Source organism: Schistocerca gregaria, chromosome X, assembly GCF_023897955.1.
Source record: "Schistocerca gregaria isolate iqSchGreg1 chromosome X, iqSchGreg1.2, whole genome shotgun sequence".
In the NCBI taxonomy this organism is placed as follows: domain Eukaryota; kingdom Metazoa; phylum Arthropoda; class Insecta; order Orthoptera; family Acrididae; genus Schistocerca; species Schistocerca gregaria.
In genome coordinates, this window is record NC_064931.1 from 584,389,047 (window position 1) to 584,405,141 (window position 16,095).

Below are 16,095 nucleotides of genomic sequence, written 5' to 3' on the forward strand. Positions count from 1 at the left end.
AAATCAATATACTGACAGAATTTACCCTTGGGATATGATATTCAGTATGATAAACTGTTGACAACTACAGATGTAGAGTGTTTTCACATACTAGCTCACTGAACAACTGTGAACAAATTCTCAGTAAACAGAAAGTACATCAACACAAGCTTAGTGAAGTTATTTTGTCTACTCATACAAGAGAACTGGACAGGAAATCCTGGAAGATTAAGGTCCATCTGTAACCTGACAACTGAGCAGTGCTCACAGTCAAGAAAATCACCTTTCCCAGAAGAGCTCTTTGGCTGCTTTACAGAATGACTAAGTTTCCTCTCTGGCAGTGTAGAACAGTATGCAGATATTTGTGTATATTACGTCCATGTGCATTTCTTGTGTGAGTGTTACTATTAACTCATATTTGCGTTTCATGTAGTGTTATTGTATTTAGGGTACAATAAACAACCCCAGTATATGTCTTGTGTGTTGTGTCACCAGTGGCTGATAAGACCCACTGCGGAGGATCAGCATAATTTCATGGACCATCCTGCAGTTTCTTCTTTTGATGTAGTGGGGTAGATAGAATGGGGAATAACCAGCTGAACATTCAGTTTGCAAATTTTTGTAGAAAGGAAGTCCCTGAACACAACCTGACAACCTACCTTCCCTCATGCTTCTACTCCAGATATTCCGCTTTCACCCTGTTACACGCACTAAATACAGTTCATCCATTAATAGGGCTCTATGGCACTGACATGTGGTACACACGATTAATATATGTTTTCAAACCACACCAATAAAATTACACATTAATTGTAGGTTGTCAAATCAATATTTTTGACAGCATGCAGTTTTTCCATACTTTGCAATGCAGGAACTACTAGGCCTAGAGAAAAAAAATTAATAAGTACTTTTTTGCAGGAAATTTAATGTAGGTTGATTTTTCACTGGGAAATGTTTTCCCTAGGCCCCATATTTTTTTATTTATTTGGGAAAAACATGAGAAAGAAAACTTTCAACAACTCCCCTACACCCCCCCCCCCCTTAAACCACGCTGCTCAGGATTTTTAGTATGTTTGTGACACTATATTGTAACACTGTACAAAAATTTGTGACTACATAATTTCTTTTCTCTAAGCAACCTTTTTTTCCGTTTACTGGCCTAAGAAAGTCATCTGCACTGTGGATCTCTACCCAGAGCACTGACATGTCATGTGATTACCCATAAAGGGTGACCTATTATTATGTGGGCACATCATTGTCCTAGCACTGATATGTGGTGATTGGTGATGACTCTGAAGTTTTCAAACTAACATCATAAAAGAGAAACAGTACTGCACCTAACACATCCCCTTGAGGGGTTCCAATGTTCAATTGTATTGTATCTGAAAGATGTTTCACCATGTAGTGACTGCAACTGAAAGCCACACAGTTCAGCCTCCTGTAGTACTGCTACCTAATGGGCAAATTGTAAACTTACAGCACTGGCCCGAACATGGCACTGGTTAGTCAAGCAGCAAGCTTAAAGCATTGCCCAGTGTGCAACAGTGCTAGTATGAGGATGCATCATTCCACATCAAAATATAACACTTGATGCCAAGTGGTAGAGGCTGAGAGTTTTGAGTCCAATTTATATCAACAATATTTTCATCCAACTGTACACCCAATTTAAGTGTATGATTCAGAAGTTTCAGATGTTATCCTATTGCTGTTACTTCACTTTACCTGTGTATAATGCTTAATCATAGAGACACAAGGCAGAATGCACTCGTTTTTTATGTGTCTTGTGATGGTGTCACAATTTCAGTGGCCACTTGTGTGATGGGGCCTGTTGTGGCTTCAGTGGTAGCATAAATACGGGTCACTTTAACAATGGGACGTGTTAATTAGGGTGTCACTTATTTTCCAAATTCAGTATTTTTCAGTACTTGCCCTCCAGTGTTGTTTGAATGTTTCTAAAAACATGCCTGTACAAAATTCTGTTGCAGTCAAACATTAGAAAAGTTCCAGATGAGCTGCTCCATGTGCTTTTGCCGATCTGGCTGCCTTGGCAGGTATGTACCAGCCTTGCAACTGAGCAGACACTTGCACTGAAGAATTAGCGTCCTGTAATGACACTGTAGCTGTGGCCCTAAGTGCATCCCTGTGTTCTCATGCAGCTCAAGTTGCCACTACTAACCCAAGCAACGCTGCCTCTGACATGATAACTACACCACCGTTCTGCACAGTGGGTTACCGTACTTCGGTACCCGCCTGGTAAGCCAGTAATTCCAGCTGATTATGGCCCAGACTGAAACCCTCACAGCGCAAGTGTCTGCAGGTTATGCATAGCCAGCAGCTGTTTCCACACCACCTCATCCTCACCAGCACACAAATGAATGTTGTCCTTCCAAAGGCCACCCCACTATGTGCTGGAATCACTCCAACTTTGGCAAGCAAACTTCCCAATCTCATCCACTGTGCAACTACACAAATGCCAGCAGCATCTTCAAATGAGGAGAAACAGTTGTCACACTGCCTCAAAGTGCTTTTCATCTGGGACAGAAAATCTGACCCTTGTTTTCTTATAGACATATGGTCTGACTTGCATGACTCCCCACACACACACTGCGTTCATTAGGTGTTGACCAACACTATTTTAGCAGTCAGCTCCCAACAACCTGTCTTTCACCACTTGTGGTGCCTATTCTTTCCAGTTTGATCTAGGATTGCAATGTACCTTCAGCTGTGAATTCGCCATCACAATTGTCACAGAAACAGTCATTGGTGCTGATCTCCTAACAAATTTTCAGCTGCTCCCTAGCATTCCTGCCTCCCATCTCACTAACAAGGACCAAAGTGGCATAACGGTGGGTTCTGTAGCACTCTGTAAACCTTTGTGCTGATGCTATTGCATACTGCAGTAACAGGATCTTCTTGACCATTATCAAGCCATTGAACTCCCACCTGGAGCACCAAGAGAAGTGTGACACAGCATAGTGCATCACTTACACATCACACCTGGCCCTCCAGTTTTCAGCAGACCATGACACCTCACACAGGAGCAACTTGTTGCTGCTAAAGCCGAATTCGAGATTATGCGTTGGAATGGCCTCATTTGTCATATGAACAGAACCTATTGTTGTTGTGGTCTTCAGTCTTGAGACTGGTTTTATGCAGCTCTCCATGCCACTCTATCCTGTGCAAGCTTCTTCATCTCCCAGTACCTACTGCAACCTACATCCTTCTGAATCTGCTAAGTGTAGATTGTAGAGACAGCATAAGAAGGTCCGTGACAGCTCTGTTGCCAGCTTTCACCTGTGAAGCACTAACAGCTGGGACCGAGCGCTGTGGCACAGTGGTTAGCACACTGGACTCGCATTCGGGAGGACGACGGTTCAATAGTGTCTCCGGCCATACTGATTTAGGTTTTCCGTGATTTCCCTAAATTGTTTCAGGCAAATGCCGGGATGGTTCCTTTGAAAGGGCACGGCCGATTTCCTTCCCAATCCTTCCCAAACCCGAGTTTGCACTCCGTTTCTAATGACCTCGTTGTTGACGGGATTGTTAAATACTAACCACCACCACCACTAACAGCTGCAGGTGACAACAGCAGTCATCTATTGAGGTGTTGCCACAGAGATGTTTACAAAATGGCATTATGATAATGGTTGAGAGAGACCAGTGATGGTACCATACCTAGCCCACTGCAACTGTCAGGGATCAACTTACAGCAACTCAACTGTATTCCTCTCTTCTCCACCTCACACTGAGAAAGGGTATATCTTGACAAATTTGTGGCAAATATTGCACTCCTAATGCATGCACCAACCCCAAACATGTATGCTGTTCGACAGCTTTGCTACTTCAACCATTGCCCTAAGCTGCACTTCAGTATTCTTGACTGAATTAACTCATTCATCCAGGTACCAGTCACCATAGGAAACAGTCCAAAGACAGCCTTCAACACGTCCTTTGGCCTGTTTGAATCATATTGAACATAATTTTATCTCCAAAATTCTGCATAAATGTAGCACAAATTCATTGCTGTGTGCTTCATGACTTTTTACTTCCCCTACCATAACTCTTACTGGCACTTTCTTCTTCACTGTAGCAACACTGAACTGCTGACTTCTGAGAAGGTTATGTATTCTCTAATAGTGTCTTACCTTCACAACAAAGTCATCACCAAATGATAGTTTGGGATTCAGAAGAGTTGTTCTACTGAGAATGACATTTACATGTTCACTAGCCAAATTTTATAGCATTAAATAATAAAATAGTTCTGAAATTACAATTAAATCAATACCATTAGCTGCTGATGGGCAGGGGCAGGTGAAAGTGTGTGCCAAAACCATGACTCGAACCCGGAATCTCCTGTTTACATGGCAGACGCACTATCCCTCTGAGCCACCGAGGGCACCGAGGATAGTGTAACTGCAGGAATTAACTGCCGGCACGTTCCCCGTGAGACCCATACTTTCAACTTATAGTCCACACACTACATTCATAGTGCCCCTGACATTATATCCATTACTTGTGACAGAACAGATGCCGTCTTCATATAAGAGTTCTGGTTGATATTATCTGATTTCTGTGACATTTCTGTAGAATTTACTGTGTGAATCACAGTATTTTTTTTATATAAACTGACATTTTATGGTATTGATGATACATATAGGCAACGTAGTCCAAGGACATAATTCTGACAGGGGAAAATCAAATATTTCTTTTAAGTCAAAACAATATGCCAGCAAATATGCAACAAGCAGATAACAGTAGTACTGCAGGTTGTATACACCCTAGAGCAAATGGATAAAAGCCAGGAATTTTTTGACTTCTGGGAGTTTTTCATTTTATTAGGTTTCAGTTAAATTCTTGTAATTTTGATTGGCAGTAATAGGTATCTCTAACAAAGATTTTTACTTTAGGCCACTGCTGCAGATCAATATTTCAACAATAAATAAAAAAATAAAAAATAAAAAAATAGTGCACGCACAAGTTTCCTTTCTTAATGTGTTTCTCATGGCTCTTGTTTCAATCAGTGTGATGTTACAACTGCTTAACTTTGTAACAGGTTGTGGGAAAATATAATGAATGGTGGATGGAGATGTATTCCTTTCTAAATATATTTCTTTTTATACAAGATGAATTATGTTATGTGTGAGAACATGCAATGCATTTCTTAAATCACAGAGCATTAGACATTCATTCACAAATTAACAGTGAATACCAGACATTTATGCTGTGATGTAGTATTTTACTGCCAAATTTGTGGTTTGGTATATCTTAAAGTGTAAAGCAAGTTGAAAAACATCAAGTTTTAAGGTTAGTTTTTCCTATTTATTTTAGTTCTTTTATAGATTATAAATTATGCAATAACACTGGCAAAAAGTTTAATTGTCCTAAAAAGGAAAGTGGGAGAAGTGAGTTCTTGAGCAATTACATAAGTAACTGGTTTTTCTATGCAAAAGTCAAAACACTCAGTGGAAAATGTATTCAAGCAGGTAACCCATGAAACATTTGACACACAGCAATGAAATTTATAGTAAGGCTTGTCAGCATATATTCAGTCACACAATTTAAGCTGTGTTCTTAGGATGCTGCATAATCATAAGACCAGAAAAGAAAAGCAGCAAAAAAATTTTTGAGGACTAATATTATATGTCAAAGCTTAGCTTTTCTTGCAGCTATGTTGCATGTATATTAGTTTAAATAATCAACTTTTCCTATTTGTGTGTCTGCACTACTTAACAGTAATGTCACTATTGGGGGAGTACATCACGTGCCCTGTGCTCTGAATATCTGCTGTCAGAGGCTTGCAAGATCATGTGACATGAACTATGACTGTCTCACAAAAGCACATCCCAAACTTGATTTCAGCATTTCAGTAGTTACCATGCTGTATTTTCAGGAGTTCTATTATACTTCCATAATGCAAACATATACACTGTAAATGTTGCTGTGCATTAAAGATCTTATCAAAATGCATTGTTTTTTTGCTGGGTTTCATTTTCCAAAGTGCCGGGAAATACTTTGTCACTGTATAACACATTCACCATTCAAAGAAATGACAAGATTTACAGCTCTGAGACAATGTATATTGTCATACCAAAAAATTGTACTTTTACCAGCGTGTATTTTCACCTTGGAAATAGTGTATTTTTAACTGGGAGATGTGAAAAATCCTGGAATTTTTTTTCTTGTCCATGTACTCCCTGTATTGTAATCAATCACATCACACATACAGAAACTGGAAAAATGGTTAACAAATTTCTTAAAAGTATGATTGACTGGTTTTCTGTAAATTGTCTCACCCTTCATTTTAAAAAGACGTGACATATTCCGTTCTGCCCATGTAGGTGTACTACACCAGTGATAAGTGTAATACACAGCAATAAAATAATAAATAGGTGTCCATCATGATGAGAATTTAAACTGGAAAAAGCACATTTTGGAATTGCTAAAACTACTTAGTTCAGCCACTTTTACACCTAGAATCATTGCAAATCTTGTGGCGAGACTAATCAGTAAGGTGACACTTTTCCGTATTTTTGTTCAATAATATCATATAACATTCCGGGGTAACTCATGTTAAAGAAAGTCTTCTTTGCTCAGAAACATGCTGTAAGAATAATATGTGCTGCTCACCCACAAACATCTTGTAAACTGTTTATAGAGTTGGGCATTCTGACTACTGCTTCACAGTATACGAGTTTCTTCTCTCATGAAGTTTGTTGTAAGTAATTCAATACAGTTCAAAAGGAACATTGATATACATAATTACAATACTTGAATGAAAAATACATTTATTACTTTATGTTGTCTTTAGCACAAAAATAGACGCATAGTGCTGCAACAAAAAATTTTAATTACTTGCCCAGTAATATAAAATGTCTGACAGTAAAACTAAATTTGAAAACAAACTTACAAAGTTTCTTCTTCACATCTGCTTCTATACAATAGGAGAACTTCATTTTCTTAATGTGTGAAAGGTAGTGGATGGAAATTAAAAATACTAACTCAAACCTGTATTTTAAAAAAAAAACTTTATAAATGGTCAGCATGTAATGTAAAATTTCTCATTCCACATCATTGCAAATTCTCATGCAAAATGATCCCAGCAACACAAAAGTAACTAACTAAATCAAGCAATGAAAAATTTAGGATGGAATAATGAGAGTATTATGAAACGATAGTTTGCTACTCAGTATATTGTGTAGATGTTGAGCCACAGACAGGCACAAAAAAAAAGACTACTGAACATGTAAGCTTTCAGTCAGAAGCTCTTCTTCTGAAATAGACATTATACAAACTCATACAAATGTAGTTCGCACACACTTGACCATTGTCTCTATCTGTCGAGGCAAGAGAGAGTGGCCATGCGTTTTTGTTGTGTTTGCCTGAATGTGTGTGTGTGTGTGTGTGTGTGTGTGTGTGTGTGTGTGTGTGTGTGTGTTTGAGTGTTTTGTCTATTTCAAGGGAAGACCTTCTGACCAAATGCTTAGATGTTTTCTAGTCATTTTGTTGTGCCTGTCTGCGACATAACGTCTCTGCTATATAATGAGGGCAGTCTATCCTTTTCATAATATGGTAACTAACTAATTGAATATCTCTCAGCAATGCTTCAATGGCTAAACAGTTTTGAGGCTACCATTAATCCTTCCAAATGCATATTTGGTGTCTTCCAGGTGACATTCGTGGATCACCAGATTTACTTCCCTAGCTTAGCCTCCATTCAAGAGCTACTGACCGAAGCTCTTCCTGGTCTTTCCATTTATTGGATGGACCAAATTAATACTGCCTTCACTGCTGCTAACAACAGCCTTGTCCATTCTGCACTTGTGGCTCATGCAGCACTTGATGGCCAGTTGGCACTGGTGGTTGATGCTGGCGACTATGCCTTAGGTCCAGCTTTGCAACAACACCTCAGTGGTTCATGGCAGCCACTTGTTTTCTTTTCACAGAAGCGTCTGCTTTGGAACACTATTAGAGTGCTTATGATGGGAAGCTGCTTGTCATCAATGAGCCAATCTGCTACTTCTGCCCATTACTGGAGGCCAGGAACTTAATTGCATTTCCATACCACAGGCCCATCATGTATACTTTTGCAGCAGACAAAAATCATTGCTAACCATGTCAGTTCCACCATCTGGGTTATATCTCTCAGTCCAGCATGTGAAAGGCAATTTGAGTCCTAGGTGTTCAACAATCTTGCCAAATTCTTGGGAACTCATCATCGCCATCCAGTCCACAATGATATGGTTGACTGATGGCATCAAACTTTGATGGCAGCTCTAGTTTGCCATTACACAGCATGGACTACTGCACTCCAAGGCCCACCTCAAGGCTTCAGTGGCTGGTCTGATATATGGTCTGTGGTAAGCTTTACTCTCAGCATGGCATCACAGCTTCCTTCATTATTTCAGATCTGCTCACTGCCATGCATGTAATGGTCAGGGTTGAGGAGATTGCGCACTGTCTCCAATGTCTATATAGTACTGATAAGATTTTTAGATGAGGTCATCATATTGTGAAAATTTCCATAAATGGGAACACTCAGGCAGAGTCACTGGGCAATGTCAAGCTGATATACACATTCCCATCTGGGTAATACAGAATTATTTGCTTCCAACCCTCTGCTTTGACCAATGACATCTTCAGTATGGCAGAAATGGCTATTCTAAGCATCTCAAATATGGCACTTATAATGTCACTACATACAGAAGGCAACAAACACGAAAATACATGTAAATAAGACAATAACATCTACCTACAATGAAACTAACGGGAAAGCTGCAGGAAATTGTTGGTCTGGGGAGGGGGTTGGTGGGGGGGAGGGGGGGGGGGGGGGAGTAACAGCTAAATACAGGGTGTTACAAAAAGGTACGGCCAAACTTTCAGGAAACATTCCTCACACACAAAGAAAGAAAATATGTTATGTGGACATGTGTCCGGAAACGCTTACTTTCCATGTTGGAGCTCATTTTATTACTTCTCTTCAAATCACATTAATCATTGAATGGAAACACACAGCAACAGAATGTACCAGCGTGACTTGAAACACTTTGTTACAGGAAATGTTCAAAATGCCCTCCGTTAGCGAGGAAACATGCATCCACCCTCCGTCGCATGGAATCCCTGATGCGATGATACAGCCCTGGAGAATGGCGTATTGTCTCTACATTTGGTAACGGGATTTCGTAGACAAGAGCTTTCAAATGCCCCCATAAATAAAAGTCAAGAGGGTTGAGGTCAGGAGAGTGTGGAGGCCATGGAATTGGTCTGCTTCTGCCAATCCATCGGTCACCGAATCTGTTGTTGGGAAGTGTACAAACAGTTTGACTGAAATGTGCAGGAGCTCCATCGTGCGTGAACCACATGTTGTGTCGTGCTTATAAAGGCACATGTTCTAGCAGCACAGGTAGAGTATCCCGTATGAAATCATGATAACGTGCTCCATTGAGCGTAGGTGGAAGAAACTAAACTGAGCTCTAAAATGGAAATTAAGCGTTTCCGGACACATGTCCACATTATATCTTTTCTTTACTTGTGTCTGAGGAATGTTTCCTGAAAGTTTGGCTGTACCTTTTTGTATCACCCTGTATAATAGTAAACAAAAGACACACCATGATGGAAAAAAAACCAAATCTACGGGATTCGAGCGCTTCCCTTGATCTATATAGGTTAACCGCAGCTCACAATACTAATACGCCAACACCTACAGCAAAGACTGTGAAAATTGGAATCAGACATTTCTCTTGACAACAGCTGATGATACCAAAACATCAATACCTTCATATAAAACTACGAAAAATGGAACCGGTCATTTCCGTTGAGCTATATAGGTCAACCATAACTACTGATATGAAAAAATCAGCACCTACACCTACAAAATACAAAAGAAAAACTAAAACATCTCAAAAATTCAAAAGTCAGACATCCCTATGTACATTAAAAAACATTCAATAGCCAATAAATACACAAAACATTACAACTTGAGAAAGATAGACAAAAAAAAAAAAAAAACAATTGCTTACCACCAACATATTTCTGTGCTGCAAAGTAGGTCGCCCATCCCAAACACACACACACACACACACACACAGATGGTGCCATCAAACTCAACATGAAGACTCTACAAACACAACCAACTTATAAACTTCGCGCTGTAATGACGTCACATACCACAACACCCTTACGTCATGGGTCAGAGCAGATGGGTTGAATGGGATGCTGCTGCTGTTGTCCTCCATTCTGAGCCCATCTCTTTGCACTCCCCTAAGATGCCGTTGCCACCACCTCCACAGTTGGCACAACCACTGGTCCTATAAAACTCTGGGCATCAAGTGTGTTAACCAGGTCAATTTGCCTAAACGTTCTGCTACTCCCCTGTTTGGGGTAGCGACTGTAACCAGCAATTTGACCAGGCACAGTACTATGATCTAGCCAAGTCATGCACTTATAGCAAAGGCCAAAAGGTAGCACTGGAAGTACAGTTAGTCAGGCTGTGAGCTTACAGCATTGATGACATTGTAGCTGTGTCAGTAAGCAAATGTCCTAGCATACTTAGAAATACAATACACGACCCAAACAACAGAGGCTGCAAGTTTGGTGTCTAGGTTATATCAACAGAATTTTTATCCCACTGTGTGCCCAGTTTGAGGGGGTCCAGCACATTTATGGAGCAGAGGTTTCAGATGGATCCCTACTGCTGCAACTTCACTCGACCGACCTACATACAATGTATACTCACACATGCACAAGACAGAATGTGACCATTAATTGTGTGTCCTCCAATGGTTTAGTGATTTCAGTGATCGCTTGTATGATGGAATGCATTGTGATTTCAATGGTCATCTAATTGATGGATTGTGTAGTGTAAAAGGTGGTTACTTATATGATGTGATATGCTGTGGTGTTAGTTGTCACACAAGTGACAGATCTTGTACTGAAACTAGTGCTTGCTTGTGTGACAGGATGTGTCAGTGAGTGCAGTTCTCACCTGAGCGATTGACTATTTTAAGCGTTTTTCAGTGACTGCTCTTGCAACGAGCCCTGTACCGTGACTAAGTGGTCTCCCTGCAATGGGTGTTTTGTGACATTGTGATCTTTTCTGTCAATAGTTTCGTGAATCAACACTGCTGTCAATAACTGTTAAATTAGTGAGCAATTATGTCTTTTATGTGTAGGAATGTGCCTATTGTACTTTTTATTTAAATTATCTCTGTATCATATATTTTCAGCCATCTTAAATTTCAGAAATCTGTACTGCTGCACCCTGTTTGCTAGGTAAGATCTAAACCAAACCACCCTTTCTACAGAAGTTAATCTTCATTTAAATAATCCATAAGTCAGTTTTTCATAATATTTACTATTATTTTTGAAAATGAAGACAACTGGGTTGTAGTTCTCTAAATTTTCCTTATCACATTTTTTTGTGGACGGGAAGAACTTTTGCTTTCTTTAGGTAATCAGGAAAGCAACCTGATGGGAATGACTTATTTATAATACATTTTAGAGATGCTTTTATGCTGCTAATACAGTCTCTTAGTAGACACACAGGAACATCATTTAGAAATGGGGACAATTTGTTCTTAAATTAATGCATAGTCTGGGTTATTTCCTCTCCCATTTCAGCAGCAGCAGTGTTATGTGAGGCTCATAGTTATTTGGTGCTGTATATTGTGTTTGGTAACTTTTCTTGCCATTTGGTTGCTACATTACTAAAGTAACTGTCAATGAAGGTATTCAGATCCTTAGCCTTATTTATTTAATCACCTTTATTTCTGATTTTTGTATTTGTCCATTTTTGCTTTGTGCTACCAGTTCCTTGTTTTACTATATTTGTTATTGCTTTGCTCTTATTGTTTAACGTCTGTATGACCTTACTAATTTGAAATCTGTTTGCATCTTGCAGCAGTTTCTTATATGTCCTTTTGTATTTGAGGAAAAACTGTAAGAAGACCCTCTCATTATCTTTGCTAGAGCTGAGGTATTTGAATGTTCTAAGCATTCTGTTATTCTTGTTACCCAGTTTTCTCTGGCGGATTCTCCACAGTATGTGCTATTTTAGGAAATTTCTCCTGAAATTTTAGTTAGAATATAATCACAAATTTGCTGAATTTTTCATTTACATGTGTTCCTGAATATACTTCTGACCATTTCTGGCTGGTGCAGTATATCATTTTATATTTTGTCTAACATGCATAATTTTTGCTCCAGGTATGTCTACTGCCTTGCAGCAGACAAGGTGCCTACCATTTTATACCTAGGCTCTGGGGACAAAGAAAAGAATTTACTGTCAATCATTAAACATCTTGTGAGGTACACAAAAAAGTAATTACTTCGTTTTTCATGTGATGCAAAACAATTTATAATTATTCTAAATTATCTGATTTGTGCTCAATAGTAATATTTCTCACAATAGCAATAGGCAAGGATATAACATTCTTGTATTTTCTCAGAAATAAAACTCAAGATGAGATCGTTATTTCAACTACCTCTGATTACTATTATCTTCACCCATGTTCACATGTAGATGAATTTGCAGATCAGAGGGATCATTGAAAGTGGACCAACAACAAGAACCTACACTTTTTTATGAAGCCCTGTTGGAGAAAATTTTCATTTAACTCCCTAAAACACAGTATTGCAGCTGTGGCCATTAGTCAATGACAGGGCTATGTGTTGCATTACATGTAAAACTCTGGTTTATGTGAGACTGGAATTTTTTCAAATAAGGTAAGTAATTTGCAGCCAACATTTTATCTACCACATAATGTAGACTCATAATGTTTCTAATATTAGTAAATACAGAGATGAATCTAAAAATCAAAATTATCAACATCATAAATAATAATAACAATGATTAAATCTCCATCTTTTAAAATGCATTATAAAGGGGTTGTTTGTGTTGTTGCCTCGGATGATGATTACATGAAAATTTTGTCAGGATTTGTAAGTGGTGGGTCCTTGAAGTATGGCAATACGTGAACACCGAGAAGCAATTTTAAACAATTTTACTAACAAAGTTGGATTATAAATCATGCACAATATGCATACCCATCATCAATGTGTCTGATATCCCAGCAGCGGCTAATTACAGTCATATCAAAAGGGTCCATGTTGAGCTAAGAAAATAGACATATTCGCGCCCGAGGCCGTGCTAGTCAATACGGGGTGCTGCGGATGGCGGGCAGTGTCATACACCCTGCCTCACACTTCAGCCAGATGCCGTGTGTACTGACCAAGCAAATTGTCAGCATTCCAGATAGGTTCACCGGCGAGCGCATGTTGATTACTGTATGGCTGTGTACAACCTGTAGACCCTTACATCACTCTCCCCAGAGAAAAAATGCAACCATAGCTCGCTCAAGACAGCCTCCTGGGCATTATAAACTATTTCGCCATTTGTGGCATCAGAAGGCATTGCAACATGTATTTCATTTGCAGACACAGTAACATTAGGTACAGAGAAGTGTGCCATCAGGATGACAACTTCATACATGACAAATGCGGTTGACAAAAGACATATTAAGAACAGTAATAGAAACACAATACAGACAATCAAGTATGCATTAACATTACTGGATGAACCGAGGGACTTAATCTATTCCCAGCTTCTACGAAGTTTAACTCATTATTGGAAGAGATTACATTTTCATGGGTGTCCTTAATTAAATTATTGTCTTCAGAAAAACATGATAAGGAATGCTTTCCATTTGTTAATATGTATGAATCATTGTAATAAACAGATAACATTGACATTAGTGGCAAATGTCCAGTTGCATGATATGTAGTTGGCAATACACTAGGCATATCAAGTAGTTAACAAGATAAATCACAATTCATTCAAGATTAATACACTATTATTCAATTTGAGTGTAAAGGGTAGCTCAGGTGTATCATAATTTTTACATGTAAATGTGACATCAAGGGTGGAGCTAGATGAGAAAATTGTACCTTCCGAACATCGTTTAAGTAATGGATGATAAAGATACATTAAAATTCTAGGGCAATCATTTCTTGGAGTATGATTCATAAACAATTCTTTCTCACAGCTGTACACTCTACTATCTAAGAATGCTGTCGATTCAGGGAAATTAACTTATGACTATGTTTACACATATGCAGATCATTTTCATTAAGGGACACAAAATAGCTTTGATCCTTGCTTATCAGTAGATAATCATTCAGTACGTACTTTACATGAGTACCTGTCTGTCTCCATTTCTCAGGGTATTTATAAATCTTATACATTTCAAAATTATGTTTTGATCTAGCAATGGGTATAGAAAAAATAACAGTTAATTCATCTTCAATCTCTAAAGAGTGTGTGGTGGTTAACGTATTGTAAGCATATAAATTGTAAGAGTTAGCTGGGTAAATCATAGTATAGAATGCATTTGCCTTTGGCTCAATTGATAGTAGGATATGTAAAAATTGTAGTGGATATAGTAGTACACTCTTCAAATAATCATTTGAACTACTTTCTAAGGCTTTTCTTAAGTTAACAGCATCAATTCTAGCATTTGATAAACTATCAGTAATCCTTAACAAAAGAGTGTTTGGAGCTAAGTGACTCTAAATGAATCTAATGAACATGGTTAATTAGTTCCAAATACTAGAGTTAACAATGCACGTAAAATAAATGAGTTTCTTGTGGTAACCTGTGCAATAAAAGGTTTAGTTTCACTGTGTGCTTCTGCAATAGCTTCAATATTTCACATTCACATAAGCACATGGCTAAAATAAACACTCCCATTATACTCTCAGACACAACACACATTTACGCAAATTACAGGATTGCTCAAAATGTGGTGATGCCTTGGCCTTGAAGTCTGGACTGCAAGATCGCTATTCTAGCTTCCTGGGTTTGAAAACAGCAGGTCGACTTCTTGGTTAGTCCTCGTCATATTGCGATACTACAGGAACTCCACCCATAAATGGCTTTACACAATTGACATGTATGACAATCAAATGAAAGGGCAGTTGGACCATAAGAGGGGCTGGTAACAACATCTCCAAGATAGGATATGGTCCTTTTCAAAACTTCTTAAACTTTATGACTTGACTCTTCTTTCACACCATGTTGCTCAGATACAAAAGATCTCAAACTTGATACTGAGGCACTGCTACTTGGTGGTCGTGTTGTCTTCTTTGCTGAAGAAAGGATTGATAATTTCACTGTTTTACTCCCCTCCATGCTTCCTTTAGCTTGCGTCCTAGATCCCTTATCTGTTCATTGCTGATTCCGATAGTTAATTGTGCAAAGTCCAAGAGTGAATGCATTCTTCTTCCATAGACGATCTCATATAGACTTGGCCAGTTGAGCTGTGCATTTTGGCAATGTATCTACTTACCAAGTATGATAAACAGACATTCAAATTGTTATGTTTGCTGCTCACATAATGGCTAATCATCTTAATAATTGTACTGTAGACTCTCTTGATTCTGCCATTTCCTTCAGGGTGTGCTTGAGCAGTCCTTAACTGAGTTATTTGCATGAGCTTACAAGTCTGTTTAAGCAATTCACTCATAAAATTCGGTCCTTGATCACTAATTATACTTAATGATGATCCAAACTTAAGAATCCATTCTTTTACAAAAACTATAGCTATAGTCTCTGTGCTCTGATCAGGTGTCTGTATCATGGGAAGGTATCTAGAGAAATGATCCAACATTGTCAATACGTATTTGTTTCCATCTTTAGTCTTAGGCAATAGTCCTATGACATCTGGTCCTACTCATTCAAATCATTCACTTGTTTCTGGCAGTTCCTGCAATAGTGCTCTACTTTTTCCTACATTGTTCCATCTGTTACTGGAATCACATTGTGAAACAAACTCGAAAACATCAAGTTTGTGGCTTGGCCAACAAAACATTTGAGCTATTTTAATGTTTGTTGCTTTTTTTTACCACAATATCCTGATAATAAAGAATTGTGTTGCTCTGTCATGATTTGCTCTTTCATGCTTTCTGCAATAACTAGGCAATTTCCTTTACTAGTGATTTTGTACAATAATCCATCTACTTTGACAAAATGTTGATCATTTTTCAATAATTTGCATTGTGGATTTTTTTCTTGAGCTGCCTTTAACTCTTCTTCTCGACTTATTGTAAGACAAACATTGAGTT